The sequence below is a fragment of the Schistocerca gregaria genome, chromosome 9 (assembly GCF_023897955.1).
Source record: "Schistocerca gregaria isolate iqSchGreg1 chromosome 9, iqSchGreg1.2, whole genome shotgun sequence".
Taxonomy (NCBI): Eukaryota; Metazoa; Arthropoda; class Insecta; order Orthoptera; family Acrididae; genus Schistocerca; species Schistocerca gregaria.
This window is the reverse complement of record NC_064928.1, coordinates 97,680,845-97,697,744: the sequence shown is the minus strand read 5'-3', so window position 1 is coordinate 97,697,744 and position 16,900 is coordinate 97,680,845. Positions and strand designations below refer to the sequence as shown.

The 16,900-nt window shown below is 47.0% G+C and overlaps 1 protein-coding gene across 3 annotated transcripts in view; it reads left to right on the top strand.

Moving 5' to 3' along the window:
• The window catches only part of LOC126292235 (uncharacterized), a 149,864-nt gene that overhangs the window by 29,968 nt on the left and 102,996 nt on the right, over positions 1-16,900 (top strand). The window contains exon 1 of one of the 3 annotated variants that reach the window (XM_049986111.1): positions 8,059-8,157. The exons of 1 other annotated variant lie outside the window; for it this stretch is intronic. The gene's annotated coding sequence lies outside the window, so the exon portion shown is untranslated. Of the gene's footprint in view, positions 1-8,058; positions 8,158-16,900 lie in introns of those variants that run through there. One more of the 3 variants, XM_049986112.1, reaches the window with a different exon arrangement.

Below are 16,900 nucleotides of genomic sequence, written 5' to 3'. Positions count from 1 at the left end.
TAACTTGTCGTACCTTGGAATACGAGCCACTACCAACATGGTGAAGCGAGCTTGCCGTATTACACTGCCGCTGTCAACTGTGCTGCTGTATTGTGATGTCGCCACCAACAAACCGAGATCTTTTGTGACCATTGACTTTTCGCCAACAGGCAATCTCCTCTTTACGTAACTTGTCGTACCTTGGAATACGAGCCACTACCAACATGGTGAAGCGAGCTTGCCGTATTACACTGCCGCTGTCAACTGTGCTGCTGTATTGTGATGTCGCCAACAACAAACCGAGATCTTTTGTGACCATTGACTTTTCGCCAACAGGCAATCTCCTCTTTACGTAACTTGTCGTACCTTGGAATACGAGCCACTACCAACATGGTGAAGCGAGCTTGCCGTATTACACTGCCGCTGTCAACTGTGCTGCTGTATTGTGATGTCGCCACCAACAAACCGAGATCTTTTGTGACCATTGACTTTTCGCCAACAGGCAATCTCCTCTTTACGTAACTTGTCGTACCTTGGAATACGAGCCACTACCAACATGGTGAAGCGAGCTTGCCGTATTACACTGCCGCTGTCAACTGTGCTGCTGTATTGTGATGTCACCACCAACAAACCGAGATCTTTTGTGACCATTGACTTTTCGCCAACAGGCAATCTCCTCTTTACGTAACTTGTCGTACCTTGGAATACGAGCCACTACCAACATGGTGAAGCGAGCTTGCTGTATTACACCGCCGCTGTCAACTGTGCTGCTGTATTGTGATGTCGCCACCAACAAACCGAGATCTTTTGTGACCATTGACTTTTCGCCAACAGGCAATCTCCTCTTTACGTAACTTGTCGTACCTTGGAATACGAGCCACTACCAACATGGTGAAGCGAGCTTGCCGTATTACACTGCCGCTGTCAACTGTGCTGCTGTATTGTGATGTCGCCACCAACAAACCGAGATCTTTTGTGACCATTGACTTTTCGCCAACAGGCAATCTCCTCTTTACGTAACTTGTCGTACCTTGGAATACGAGCCACTACCAACATGGTGATGCGAGCTTGCCGTATTACACTGCCGCTGTCAACTGTGCTGCTGTATTGTGATGTCGCCACCAACAAACCGAGATCTTTTGTGACCATTGACTTTTCGCCAACAGGCAATCTCCTCTTTACGTAACTTGTCGTACCTTGGAATACGAGCCACTACCAACATGGTGAAGCGAGCTTGCTGTATTACACCGCCGCTGTCAACTGTGCTGCTGTATTGTGATGTCGCCACCAACAAACCGAGATCTTTTGTGACCATTGACTTTTCGCCAACAGGCAATCTCCTCTTTACGTAACTTGTCGTACCTTGGAATACGAGCCACTACCAACATGGTGAAGCGAGCTTGCCGTATTACACTGCCGCTGTCAACTGTGCTGCTGTATTGTGATGTCGCCACCAACAAACCGAGATCTTTTGTGACCATTGACTTTTCGCCAACAGGCAATCTCCTCTTTACGTAACTTGTCGTACCTTGGAATACGAGCCACTACCAACATGGTGAAGCGAGCTTTAGTCTGGCCACACATGGACAAAGATTGCAAGAAATACGAGGCGTGCTTTTTAAGTAAGTACCGTTTTGAAATTTAAAAAAAAGACGTGCTAATATATCTCGATACGTTTATTTTTACATGAAAGCCTGTACCTTAATGTACGCACTGACGCCATTACAGTCTGATTCTTCCTTGTTTACGTTCTGTACTGAGTGTTTAAGATGCCTCCGATAATCATGAGTCCCGCCGACTGTGAAGTACGGGCTGTTATAAGATTTCTTGGTGCTAAAGGCCTAAAAGCGATCGATATTCATCGTGAGAACTGAGCAGTTTACGGAGAAAACATGAGTGATGAAACGGTATGAAAGTGGATGAAAGCATTTAAATTTGGCCGCACAAAAGTGAACGGTGAACAACGGAGTGGGCGTCCTTCGGTCGTTAATGAGAGTTTGGTGCAGGAAGTGGACAATAAGGTGAGAGAAAACAGACGCTTTACGATTTCCTCCTTGCAGGATGACTTTCCTAATGTTTCCCGTAGTGTTTTGTATGACATTGTGACCGAGCGCTTGAATTACCGAAAATTGTGCGCACGTTGGGTACCGAAAATGTTGACGGATGTGCACAAAGCCGAACGTTTAGACAGTGCATCGACTTTCCTTGAGCGGTACCACAACGACGGTAATGATTTCTTAAGCCAAATTGTTACGGACGATGAAACGTGGGTGGCCTATGTCACACCAGAATCAAAGCAACAGTCCATGTAAGTTGAGCAAGGGCATCGTTTTGCTGCAAGACAATGCCCGTCCGCATGTGGCGAATCAGACCAAAGATCTGATCACATCTTATCGATGGGAAACTCTAGATCATCCTCTGTACAGCCCCGATCTTGCACCCAGACTACTATCTGTTCCTGTTCTTGAAGAAACACCTGGGCGGTCAGCGCCTTCATGACGATGACGAAGTCAAAACAGTGGTGATGCGGTGGTTAACAAATCAGGCAGCAGACTTCTATGAGGAGGGTATTCAAAAACTGGTATTTCGTTCTGACAAGTGAATCAATTTTGACGGAAATTACCTAGAAAAGTAGATTAAGGTACAGGCTTTCATGTAAAAATAAAATTATTGAGATATCTTAGTACGTCTTTTTTTAAATTTCAAAACGGTACTTAAAAAATACGCCTCGTATGTGCGACAATGTGTGGTCTCTCAATGGAATAAAGTTAACCGGCACGTTGGGTGACTTCTTCGCACATTTCTTCCTCCAAATCAGAGATCTGATCACGTCCACCTAGACCTAGTAGGACCTCTCTCACCATCGAAAAGATACAGCTACTGCCTTATAGCCATCGATGGTTTTACACTCTGGCCCGGGGTGTTCCCTATCGGCGACATCACTGCCGAAACTGTAGCGGCTGCATCCTTCAGGGGATGGATCGCCCGTTTCGGAGTGGCGTTAGGAATCACAACAGAACAAGGAAGACAGTTTGAGTCATATTGGTTCAAAGCACACTCTATCCTACTGGATACAAGGCGCATTAGAACTACAGCTTACCGTCAGCAAATGCTTTTGGATGTGAGGTCCGCCAGCTATGCAAAACATTGTTGTTCTCAGTACCCAAACATGTTTCGGCACCACTGTGCCATCATCAGTGGGTTTTAATTTGTATTTGCAATGAGAACTGGAATTTTATGCCCAATATGTACTTAGAAATGAGACGCCGTGCTTTATAAATTAAAAATGGTCAGATATGTACACTCCTGGAAATGGAAAAAAGAACACATTGACACCGGTGTGTCAGACCCACCATATTTGCTCCGGACACTGCGAGAGGGCTGTACAAGCAATGATCACACGCACGGCACAGCGGACACACCAGGAACCGCGGTGTTGGCCGTCGAATGGCGCTAGCTGCGCAGCATTTATGCACCGCCGCCGTCAGTGTCAGCCAGTTTGCCGTGGCATACGGAGCTCCATCGCAGTCTTTAACACTGGTAGCATGCCGCGACAGCGTGGACGTGAACCGTATGTGCAGTTGACGGACTTTGAGCGAGGGCGTATAGTGGGCATGCGGAAGGCCGGATGGACGTACCGCCGAATTGCTCAACACGTGGGGCGTGAGGTCTCCACAGTACATCGATGTTGTCGCCAGTGGTCGGCGGAAGGTGCACGTGCCCGTCGACCTGGGACCGGACCGCAGCGACGCACGGATGCACGCCAAGACCGTAGGATCCTACGCAGTGCCGTAGGGGACCGCACCGCCACTTCCCAGCAAATTAGGGACACTGTTTCTCCTGGGGTATCGGCGAGGACCATTCGCAACCGTCTCCATGAAGCTGGGCTACGGTCCCGCACACCGTTAGGCCGTCTTCCGCTCACGCCCCGACATCGTGCAGCCCGCCTCCAGTGGTGTCGCGACAGGCGTGAATGGAGGGACGAATGGAGACGTGTCGTCTTCAGCGATGAGAGTCGCTTCTGCCTTGGTGCCAACGATGGTCGTATGCGTGTTTGGCGCCGTGCAGGTGAGCGCCACAATCAGGACTGCATACGACCGAGGCACACAGGGCCAACACCCGGCATCATGGTGTGGGGAGCGATCTCCTACACTGGCCGTACACCTCTGGTGATCGTCGAGGGGACACTGAATAGTGCACGGCACATCCAAACCGTCATCGAACCCATCGTTCTACCATTCCTAGACCGGCAAGGGAACTTGCTGTTCCAACAGGACAGTGCACGTCCGCATGTATCCCGTGCCACCCAACGTGCTCTAGAAGGTGTAAGTCAACTACCCTGGCCAGCAAGATCTCCGGATCTGTCCCCCATTGAGCATGTTTGGGACTGGATGAAGCGTCGTCTCACGCGGTCTGCACGTCCAGCACGAACGCTGGTCCAACTGAGGCGCCAGGTGGAAATGGCATGGCAAGCCGTTCCACAGGACTACATCCAGCATCTCTACGATCGTCTCCATGGGAGAATAGCAGCCTGCATTGCTGCGAAAGGTGGATGTACACTGTACTAGTGCCGACATTGTGCATGCTCTGTTGCCTGTGTCTATGTGCCTGTGGTTCTGTCAGTGTGATCATGTGATGTATCTGACCCCAGGAATGTGTCAGTAAAGTTTCCCCTTCCTGGGACAATGAATTCACGGTGTTCTTATTTCAATTTCCAGGAGTGTATTAATTAGCATATACTTAATGAATTTTACTTTTGAAAGATGTAGCTATTCCCCCCCCCCCCCCTAAAAAAAACTAAAGCCAGATCTGAGCCTTGAAAATTTTCCTTAGTTTCAGTAAATGCAGTTCCTCGGTAAATTTCAAAGACTATTTTTTTCTGTAAAAAAACATTGAGAACGACTTGTTTCTCGACACTTTTTAACGGTATTCCACAATGGTGTTTCACTACAGAGCAGGAAAATGCGTGCGCCATTTTGACAGTACGTATTAACAGCGCCACAATCAAAGCACAACAGTACAGAGACCGCGACTGTACACGATTTTTGAAATAAAAACGTTATAGCTAAAATATGATTAACAAAATCGTTGGTGGCCGTTAATACATTAGAATATCTTAACGTTTCATTTACCGTTACATAGTAATAAGGTGTGTAATACGCACGTAGGAGTTACTTCCAAGAGCGCAACAACACTAGTGTACATGTTCTACGGCTGTTGTCCAATCAGTGCCTATGTGTTTCTCCACATCAATTTTATTCCTACGATCCGGTCTGCCGAGCGCTATTGGCAAGCAGGGTGCATTCGGCCCTTGTGAGGCAAACTGAGGAGCTACTTGATTGACAAGTAGCGGCTCTGGTCTCGGAAACTGACATACGGAAGCGAGACCGGAGTGCTGTGTTCTGGAGCAGTTTGTTTTGTAACACTAAGTGAATTGACATTCTCTGGTCTTCGTCATTAGCTGCAAACCCGAGACGAGTCGAACGTCGGTGTGAATATCGGAAAATGCTACCCAGGCGGTGTACAATGAGTGAGCCGGTCTTCCTCACGAATATCTCCAGCAGGCCGGATATTTTGATATCTTACGTTATTTTGTTTATAACCCATTTTAACCATCATACGTGCACGCATTAATTTACAGTCATGATTTTTTGAAATTATTTATTATTCTATGCGTAGCTTGATTCTTTGGTCAGTTAGAACGACAAGCTGTCTAGCCAAAAGGAATAGAAAGCGTTAATTTAAAGACACTGCCATTTCAATCCACGTGGCACATTTTTCTACTACATGTCTTTGTAATAACGTTCTCTTCTATATCTACATCTACATGGGTACTCAGCAAATCACACTGAAGTGCCTGGCAGAGAGGTCATCGAACCACCTTCACAATAGTTCTCTATTATTGCAGTCTCGAACAGCCCGCGAAAAAAAAAAAAAAAAAAAAAAACCGAACACCTATGTCTTTCCGTGCTAAGTTCTGATTTCCCTTATTTTATTAAGATTATCGTTTCTCCCTATGTAGGTCGATGTCAAAAATAACGTTTTCGCACTCTGAGAAGAAAGTTGGTGATTGAAATTTTGTGAGAAGATTCTGCCGCAACGAAAAACGTCTTTGTTTTAATTATGTCCACCTCAAATCTTGTATAAATTCAGTGACACTCTCTCCCCTATACGAAACATGCTCTTCTTTGAACTTTCTCGATGTACTGCGTTAATCCTACCTGGTAAGGATCCCAGACCGCGCAGCAGTAATCCAAAAGAGGGCGGACAAGCGTAGTGTTGGCAGTATCTTAAGTAGATCTTTTGCATTTTCTATGTTTTGCCCATTAAAGCGCAGTCTTTGGTTTGCGTTCCCTCTTCCAGGAGAGGTGTGAGATCTCTTTTTGTATGCAGAAAAACACTTAAAAATGGCCTAAAAGTCTCGAGCTAATAAAATAAATACAGCAGTAGTGGGAAAATGCAACATTCTTCTAACGTATTTTGATGTCTGTCGCCCTGAGTTCCGAGCGACGATTTATAGCGGGACCCATACTATATTATTCCTCAGTAAAACAGCTTTGGAAAAAAGCGTTTAGTATTTCGGCTTTCTCTCTGTCACCGTTTCGATCCCTTTTCAGTCACGGAGAGTCTGGACAGATGACTTCGATGTGTTTATACGTTTAACATGAGACTAAAAATTCTCAGGATTTTCTGCCAAGTCGGTAGATATAATATTACTTTGTAATTCGTTGAATGCTACACGAATTTTGTTGAATCCTAGGCATTTGCGAGACTCTCGGTGTCGTGGTAGTTTATTCTCCGAAAGCTAACTGAGGAATTTGGAAATTGGTATATGCAGCGGGAATTAGCTGCCCCTGCCACTGACGTTATATGCAACCCGCAATGCTATAGCTGGCCTTCAAAACCATACTAGAGATATTAATATTCTGTAGTTCGCTACGCGCAAACTATTAGTCCTATAGGAAGAATGAGCAGAGCCTTTTTGTAGGAGAATCAATGTAGTTAAATTTTGTACTGGGATACGTTTTCGCTGCAGGCCACGGTTTTCGAGTTATTAAAGAAAAAGTACAAAAAGGCCTTCAAATGTTTCTAGTATGCTTTCGTGGCACTCCTTCCTACCCCTACACAATAATTTCCGACTACACGAACTATTCCCAATATTTTCTACTAACTGGGCTATTACACCTCGAGCACAGTCGGCAATTTCGTTAATGTTATTGGTTTAAGCAAGCCCGTGAGGGTAATCAACGAAAAACGATTTTTGTAAACGTTACGCTAAAACAAAATAAGCTGACAATTCGATCCAAACTTAACTCTTACATACACAGTGGCCTCGTATTCAGAAGGCCAGACGAACACAACGATGTAATTGTTTATTTTTTGCTGTTAAAATTCGCAAAGTTACTTAGGAAAATTTACACAGACGTCAATTTTACTATTTGTAATTGCTCGTCTAAGCCGGTGGAGTAAAACGGCCCGGTAGCGGAGACTAAAAAAGGTCGAATGAGGGAAATAATTCGTGCAGTCGCAAACATTTGTGAAGTGGTAAGAGGGAGTGCCTTGAACAACAAACATACTAGAATTGCGGACCGGTGGCGGATGAGTTTGATCACTTTTGTATGTACTACTTGAATAACTCGAAAACTGCGGTTTCTAGTGGAAACGTACCCCAATACAAAATTTGAACTATATTAAATTTCTTACAGTTTGCACTAAGCTAGCGAGAGACTATGGAAATATCCGACGTAGTTTATGACGGTGAGTTATAACGTTGCGGGATGCATAAAACGACAGCGATAGGGCCAGCTGAATCACCCTGCCTGTAAAAATTAGTGTTACTAAACTGTGCTGTGTGTGTGCGTGTCTTTGCTTCATGGAGAGACCTAGTTGTAACGAGAGGTTCAGCGATGACGTCATGCTTAGCGCGAAATGCACGAGGATATTTTGCTTGATTCGCGGAACGCCGTAGATCTCACAGCGCTTGGCAGTAGTTCTCAAAGCTGTCGCGTGGCGCCACGGACCTCAGAGAGCCTGTTTAGGGAAAGAGTGGCCATAGGTGAAGTTGCCCGTGATTGGTTGATTAGCTTTGGCGCCATTTTTCTGCCAAACGTCTCGCGCTTCCTATGTTCGCCGCGCTTTTGAGTTGAAGTTCAGAGGACTTTTGGAAACGATTAGAAGGTATGTGAATTATTGAGACACTTATGCGTTGTGCATGCATGTTCGATTTAGTTGTATATCGTCTTTAGTACGAAATTAGCGTTTGCGTGCATACTGGTAGCATCACAAGCTTTTATGAAGCCAATATCTGACAGCCCTTGCTGGAAACAGAAAGTTCCTGTAATTGTTGTGCCATCCTCATTCGATTTTATAGCGCCAAACTTTATTTCTTTCCGAATCAGAACACTAGGCATTACTTTGGTTTCAGTTTTATTGCCTGACTGTTGACGCAGGCAAGTTGTAGGTACGGCTACGAAGTCTTTCGCGACGTATTTCTTGAATAAAAATCTCTCGGTGTACATGCCGCGTCAGTTCAGGATAAAACTCCAAGCTTTCGACCACTACCTCCATGGTCGTCGTCAGGGCTAACACTGACTGTCGTGAACTAGCGGGATAGAAACTTCATCAATGGAAGTAGAGGGCACCACTTCACTACGCGCCGTATCGCTGTTGCTATGACGTATTCCAGCCAATCAGAAGCCGTCCCTTACATATAAAAGTGGGAGCCTCGCTAGTTCACGACGGTGCGTGCTTCAGGTTGGATCCCTGACAGTGTTTTCTAATACGAGTGCGTTACTGCGTTATAGTTTTTGCACCGTTTTACAGCGTTGGTATACCTGCTATTTCGGCGTTGGTGTCTTAGTAGTTATTACCCCAGGATAGCTGGGAAGTTTTTGGCGTGCGCAGTCCTCTCGTGGCGGGCCCCTGGCCATGTCAGGCGGGCCCGTGTCCACTAAGGAGAAGCCCGCGGAGCAACCTTCGCGACTCTCCGAATCTTGCACCGCCGCCCTTCGGGGAGATCCGCGTCGGAAACGCCGCTCGTCACGGCCTCCCGTCGTGCACAATGTTCCGCCCACTTCGCAACGGGCGAAGGACCGCTTAAAATCGTGCCAACCGCCACAAATCGCCGGTGGACACCACCGGCACTGAAACCGATCATCATGAAGACTGTCCACCGTCACGTGTCAGGGTCCGTTCATCCGCGTCGTCGTCGGCGTCGTCCGACGATTCACCTGACCGCCTAGTAATTGATCTTCCTCGTAGTGAAGCGGCGAAGACATCGACTCTGTCTGACCACCACCCAGCTGTACCTGCACCTCTTTCTGCTCTGGCCCACCACCGTGGCGAGTCTTTTGGACACCCTGGCCCAGTCAGAAAGTCTTCTGGCCGTCGCTCCAGACGCCCCTCCGCCCATGCGGGCTATGGTGGCAGCAGATCGTATTCCGATCCCCCCTGACGGGGTACGCCGCACCGGATGGTCCTGTGGATGAGGAAATGGCTCATGCTCCTGACCCTACTTCTCAAGAGATCCCGCCAAGCCCTCTGAAGAAAGGGAAGATACCCCCCATTGAGGTATATAATGTCACTAATTATACGAAACTGTAACACTGAGCTCCAGCGGCTCATTGTCGGCCAATTGAGAGCTGTTTACGAAAAAGATCAGTAGGGATTACTATCTTACCATTCTCGATTTCGTAAAATCAAAGGCGATGCCTTACTTTACCCACCAGACGTCGGGTAATCGCCGCACGAAAATCGTCATCAAGGACTTGCCACCAGAGGTCACGGCAGAGGAGGTCAAGGAGGAACTGCTTCGACTCGATTTCGAAGATCCTTTGGTCCATCAGTATAGCAAGAGGAATACTGAGACCAGGGTATTGATCCCCTGCCCTACCCACGTCATCTCCCTTTCCCGGAGGGAGGACATAGAGCGGATTTACCAAATCCGGTGTCTTCTGTACACGAAAGTCCGGGTTGAATCGTACGAGGGCCGCAACGGGCGAGCCATCTGTCGCAAATGCCAACATTTACGACATACTGGGAATTACTGCTCCCCGCCGTTGCGGTGTGTAAAGTGTGCTGGCCCACATTTAGTGGAGAACTGCACACTCCCTCCTTTGGAGAAACCTACCTGTGCCAGATGTTTGGGAACGACACACGATCCCCACCACATGGCATCCTGGAGGGGGTGCCCTGTTTACCAGAAGGCACTGAAGTCTTCTCGTTCTCCCAAAAAGAAACCAAGAACAAATCGACCTCCCCCACCGCTACAGGACATGACCGACTATTCTGTTTTGCGGGGTCAGCCTGGTGCACTGTCATGAGCAGCCACTCTGGTACCAGCCACTCAGGCACCAGATGGTTCAGTGGCTCCTGTGCCCCTTCCTGCCCAGACTCCCACGACATCCTTTGCTGCTGCAGCCCGGTCTCCTCCTCATTGTCTGTCGTCCATGACGGCTCCCACTGCTCACCAACTACAGGAGCCAGCTGCAGCCCACTCCAGTCCATCTGTGGCTCTATCTCAGCTCTCTGCCCCTCCCCCCACTCTGCCTACTACTACACCTGCGCGCCATACGGGCAAGCAGACCACCCGGGACCTTCCCCCAGTGGTGGAGACTCATGCGTTCTTTCGGGCGGACATGCGCGAAATCCTCCAGGTCATCTCCTTTTTCATGAAACCCCACATCCGGGATGTTATTCGTGACACTGCACAAAAAATCCGTCAGTCGGAGGACGGGCTCTCCAAGATCATCGCCCTAGTGGAAGGGCTTAGTCAAATATTGTTGTAATGGCTAATGGACCTCCACACCACCACCAGCCCTGTCGCGATCTTGTCACTTGCATTTTTATGCCAATGGCATAAAACGTATGACGACGGAATTGAGTACCTTCCTCCATGACTATCGTGTGGATGTTTTACTGGTCACAGAAACACACCTCAAACCAGCAGGCGATTTCCGCCTTCGCAACATGGTGTGTTACCGCTCTGACCGCCTCGACCGCCGTGGTGGAGGCACAGCTGTATTTCTCAATAAAGCTCTTGTCCATACCCAAGAGACTCTCCAGCCAATGGAACACATAGAGGCCACAGCGGTTACCATCCCCACACGCCTTGGTGCCATTACCTTTGCAGCAGCGTATTTGAGCCCAAACAAGCCACTGCTGGAAGCAGACCTCCGCACATTGTCATCCTTCGACAGGCTCATCATTGGGGCAGATCTCAATGCCAAACACCCAGTTTGGCATTTCGCGTGTCTAACCCCAAAGGCCGGCTCCTCCTTGACCTGGAGAATACTTTAGCACTCTCAGTCTATGGCCCCCACGAACCTACCCATATCCCAGTCTGTAATAACTGCCAGCCAGATGTTCTGGATGTGGCCATCTTCAAAAACATCACCGCTCAGTTTTCACTGGAAGTTCTCCACGAACTGGCTTCTGACCATGAGCCAGTACTCTTGCACCTCACCAATGCTGCCCTTTCATTTGATGATTGTTCCACTGTGACCCTCACCAATTGGGACAAGTTTGCCAGGGTACTTAATAACACCACTCGACACGACCTCGATTTGACAACACCGGCCAATATAGTCCGTGCTGTGGATTACCTTACTGCCAATATACAGAAAGCAGTGAAACTCTCCACCTCCACTGCACCTCGAAATTTAACACCCCTGGACGACTTGCCCCCTTTGTTACGAGAGCTGAAGGTGCAAAAGAACCGCTACTACCGGAGGTGGAAGCAGTTTCTTGACCCTCAGGACAAACGCCAAATGAGACGCCTCCAACGCGAATTCAGCCACCGGCTCGCCGAATGGAGGTCTGAACAGTGGGAGGACAGGATGTCCACTTTCCTGCTCCACCAAAAATCTGACTGGGCTGTCATTCGCACCCTGCGGCGTTCTAAGCCAGCAACTGCCCATCCTATTCGCACAGCAGCGGCCTTGTCATATGATACCCTGCAAATTGTGGAAACGCTGGCAGATGCGTTCGAGGCCCAAAACCGCCCTCTGGTCCAGGACCTTTCTCCGAACGAACTACAGGAAGAACATGAAGTCCTGACAGCTGTTGCTGCTTTTCGCAACCGCCCACCCCAGTCTGCCCCCCTTCTTACGTCCATGGCAGAAATTCAGCGCATCCTTCGACGGATACGTGGCCGGTCAGCCCCTGGATTGGACAGAATTTTAAATGATCATCTTTGCCACCTTCCCCGCACACCACTCATCTTGTTCACCAAGATTTTAAACTGTTGTCTCACATCTGGCCTTTTCCCCCCTCAGTGGAAACAAGCCAAGCTGATTGTGATCCCCAAGAGGTTCAAGGACCCTACAGTCCCCACCAACAACAGGCCCATCAGCCTCCTAAACGCTATGGCGAAGATCCTCGAATCTGTGATCCTTCACCGACTTTCCCAACCTCTAGCAGCTGCTGGGACGATCCATCCTGAACAGTTTGGATTCACTTCGCACCTCTCTGCTGAACTTCAGGTCCTACAGATCACTGAACACATCAGCAAAGGCTTCAACACTGCCAAGTCGACAGCTGCCGTTTTTCTGGACATACAAAACGCCTAAGACAAGATCTGGCAAGACAACCTCGTACACAAGATGCTGACACAGACCCCTATACCGGATATTTATGTCAAGATCGTGGATGACTTCCTCCGTGGTAGGACTTTCCTAGTGGCTCAACGGGGAATGCGTTCTGGCATTCGCCAATTGTCGGCAGGCACTCCGCAAGGATCGGTGCTATCTCCCATTCTTTTTGATATCTATGTCAATGATGTGCGGGTCATCCCCGAGTGCCACCTTGCACAATACGCTGACGACACAGCACTATACACCACTGGCCGCATTACCGACGCCGTCGTCGCCCGCCTCCAACGACAGGTGGACGCCACCATAACCTGGTGCCGGACAAACAAAATAGCTCTTAATGCCGCCAAAACTACGGCAGTTTACTTCACGAAACGGCACCCAGTCCTCCGCCGCAATATCTCGATTGCAGGTGTGCAGGTGCCCTGGTCCCCGACAACCACCTATCTCGGGGTCCAGATGGACCACAAGTTGCTCTTCCACTGTCATGCGGAGTATGTCACCAACAAGGGGCGAAAGCTAACCAGGGCTTTGTACCCGCTCTTTCGCAGTAGGGAACTTAACCCGTATACCAAGCTCCTGCCTGCACTCACGTATGGATCTGATGCCTGGGCCACGATTAGTGTCACCAGTATGCGGACGTTGCAGCGCCTGCAGAACAAGGTGCTCAGGTGGAGCCTGCACTCCCCGCCACTCACGAGTATTGTCGCTCCCCACGAGGAAGCGGATATCGTCCCCCTCAAGAGGACCATACGCAACAACGCCCGGCGGCTCTATGAGAAAGTGGATGCCTTGCGGGACGCTGTCCACGGGTTACGCCACGTTGGGACCACACTTCCACGTCGCTGGCATCGACATCCGGTTCCCCTGACCATCCTACAGGAATCAAATTCCGATCATGGCTAACGATAGGTCCGGCACGCCCACCACAGACGCATCCTTTGGCAGGACTAGCCTCCATTCTACGTCTAATACTTATCAATCATACCTGCCCACGTTAGGCTGAATTTTTCTGCCTGAGTCATGCAGTACTGTCACCATCAGAGGGTGGTACGGGACTACAAGTCGCACCGCCACACCTCCAAAGTGAATGGCAGAGACGCAGTCACTGCCCTGTGGATAAATTTACCGCCTCACCAACACAGTTAGACCGCAATTGACCGGTGATGCTGTATTGTAACACAAAAAGTTCACGACAGTCAGTTTTAGCCCTGACCACGACCATGGAGGTAGTGGTCGAAAGCTTGGAGTTTTACCCTGAACTGGCGCGGCATGTACACCGAGAGATTTTTATTCAAGTTATAGGTACGTTTTTCGCAGTTTTCGTGGTTGCTGAAACATTATTCGTAGTAAGTAATTGTTTTCAAAACAGTTTTTAATAGGCCTACTTATTGTGGGGTAGAAGGGATACGGTAGTTTTCTTGCTTTTTGGTCGTTATTAGAGTAGCCTACATCTAACATTACCTGATTTTTGTAATCTTTTTCTTTTGCTATGTACGAGAGGTATTCAGTATATATATATGAAAGTCGTAAGCAGTTGTTTACTTGTGACATGCAAAAAGTTTGAAGACGTGACAAGACACACTTTTTGCATGTCACAAGTAAACAACTGCTTACGACTTTCATTCATCTGACGTAATACAGGTACGTTAAATCTTTAGCGTTATGCACTTCCGATACAAAAAAAAAAAAAAATGCTATACACTATATTTTTTTACGTTACTTTCATTGCAATAAGTCTAGTAAACGAACTTTAAAGGAGATAAATGCAAGTAACGAATAATTTTTACAGGCACTGTATCAAATTTTCCTGTGCTGTACGTAGGAGGCTACTATGAGTATATTATAGCTGTAAAGAAAGGCATTTAACGAATGACTTCGCCATATTGCCTTGTGCTTTTGATTCGGTGAGTGTGTACTTCACTACTCCTCTACTGGCCATTCAAAAGTCCCGCCCGCAGTTTGGCAGAAAAATGGCCGCCGTATCGTCCGGTTGGCCACTCTCTCCCTATACAGGCTCTCTAGATCAGTCTGCCTCTAAAATAGCGTGGATCGGTCGCTTCTTGGTCGTGTGTGGCTGTTGTTACTCACGAGGTGAGTTTGTTCATGTCGCTGGCTGTGTTGTCTAACTGTATACTGCACATCTTGGTTTATATTTGTCTTGTGGTGTTGAGTGTAGTTTAAAACTAGATACCTGATCTTATTGTTGTTTTGGCGTTCAGTCCGAAGACAGGTTTGATGCAGCTGTCCATGCTACTCTCACCTATGCTAGCCTCATGTTCCAATAACTACTGCAACCTATATCCTTCTGAACGATTTTTACCCCCCCCCCCCCCCCTTCCGCTCCCACACTTCTCTCCAATACTAAATTGGAGATCCATTGATGTTTCAAATTGTGCCCTACCAACTGATCCCTTCTTTTGGTCAAATTGTGACACAATTTGTTTTCTCCCCAATTTTATTCAGTACTTCCTCATTAGTTTCATGGTCGACCCATCCTATCGTCAGCATTCTTCTGTAGCACCACGTTTCGCTTCTTGTCTAAGATGTTTATCTTCCATCTTTCACTTTCAATAATGGCTACACTCCATACAAATACTTCCAGAAAAGATCCCCTAGTGCTTAAATCTATAATCTATGATAACATATGCTTTTCTTGCCATTGCGGGTCTACATTTTATATACTCTCTACTTCGAACATCAGTTATTTTGCTGTCCAAATAGCAAAGCTCATCTACTACTTTTAAGTGTCTGGTTTCCTAATCTGAATTCCTTAGCATCACCAGATTTAAACCAACTATATTCCATTGTCCTTGTTTTGCTTTTGTTGATTTTCATCTTATATCCTTCTTTCAAGCCCATTCCTTTGCTGTCTCTGACGGAATTACACTGTCATGGGCAAATGTCAGTGTTTATTTCTTCTCCCTGAAGTTTTAATTCCTTCTGAAAATTTTTTTTGGTTCCTTTACTGCTTGTTCAGTGTACATATTGAATAACATCGGGGATATGTTACAACCCCAGTCCACTGCCTTTTCAACCACTGCCTCCCTTTCATGCCCTTCGACTCTGATGACTGCTGTCTGGTTTTTGTACAAGTTGTAAATAGCCTTTCGCACCCTCTTTTTTATTCCTGCTACCTTCAGAATTTCAATGAGAGTATTCCAGTCAACTTTGTCAAAGCCTTTCTCTAAGTCTACAAATGCTATAAATGTAGGTTTGCCTTTCCTTAACCTATTTTCTAAGGTAAGTCGTTGGGTTTGTTATTATTCGCGTGTCCCTATGTTTCTCTGGAATCCAAACAGACCGTACCTGTGGCGTGCTTATGCTTAACTTAGGTTTGCTATAATTTTTGTCTTGTATGTTAGATAACAACCCGGATCATTTCTCTCAAACTGACTAAAATAGGACATAATTTGGGAAGCAAAAACCGAGACACTTCCCTTAAGCTTGAAAAACTGAATTAATTACTTAAAATATTTTCTAGGCTTTTTCATTACTACTGTGTGTTGTTGTTGTTGTTGTCTTCAGTCCTGAGACTGGTTTGATGTAGCTCTCCATGCTACTCTATCCTGTGCAAGCTTCTTCATCTCCCAGTACTTATTGCACCCTATATCCTTCTGAATCTGCTTAGTGTATCCATCTCTTGGTCTCTCTCTACGATTTTTACCCTCCACGCTCCCTTCCAGCGCTAAATTTTTGATCCCTTTATGCCTCAGATCATGTCCTACCAACCGGTCCCTTCTTCTGGTCAAGTTGTGCCACGAACTTCTCTTCTCCTCAATTCTGTTCAGTACCTCCTCATTAGTTATGTGATCTACCCATTTAATCTTCAGCATTCTTCTGTAGCACCATATTTCGAAAGCTTCTATTCTCTTCTTGTCCAAACTATTTATCGTTCATGTTTCACTTCCATACATGGCTACACTCCATATACATACTTTCAGACACGTCTTCCTGTCACTTAAATCTATACTCGATGTTAACAGATTTCTCTTCTCCAGAAACGCTTTCCTTGCCATTGCCAGTCTACATTTTATATCCTCTCTACTTCGACCATAGTCAGTTACTTTTCTCCCCAAGTAGCAAAACTCCTTTACTACTTTAAGTGTCTCATTTCCTAATCTAATTCCCTCTGCATCACCCGACTTAATTCGACTACATTCCATTATCCTCATTTTGCTTTTGTTGATGTTCATCTTATACCCTCCTTTCAAGACACTGTCCATTCCCTTTAACTGCTCTTCCAAGTCCTTTGCTGTCTCTGACGGAATTACAATGTCATTGGCGAACCTCAACGTTTTTATTTCTTCTCCATGGATTTTAATACCTAC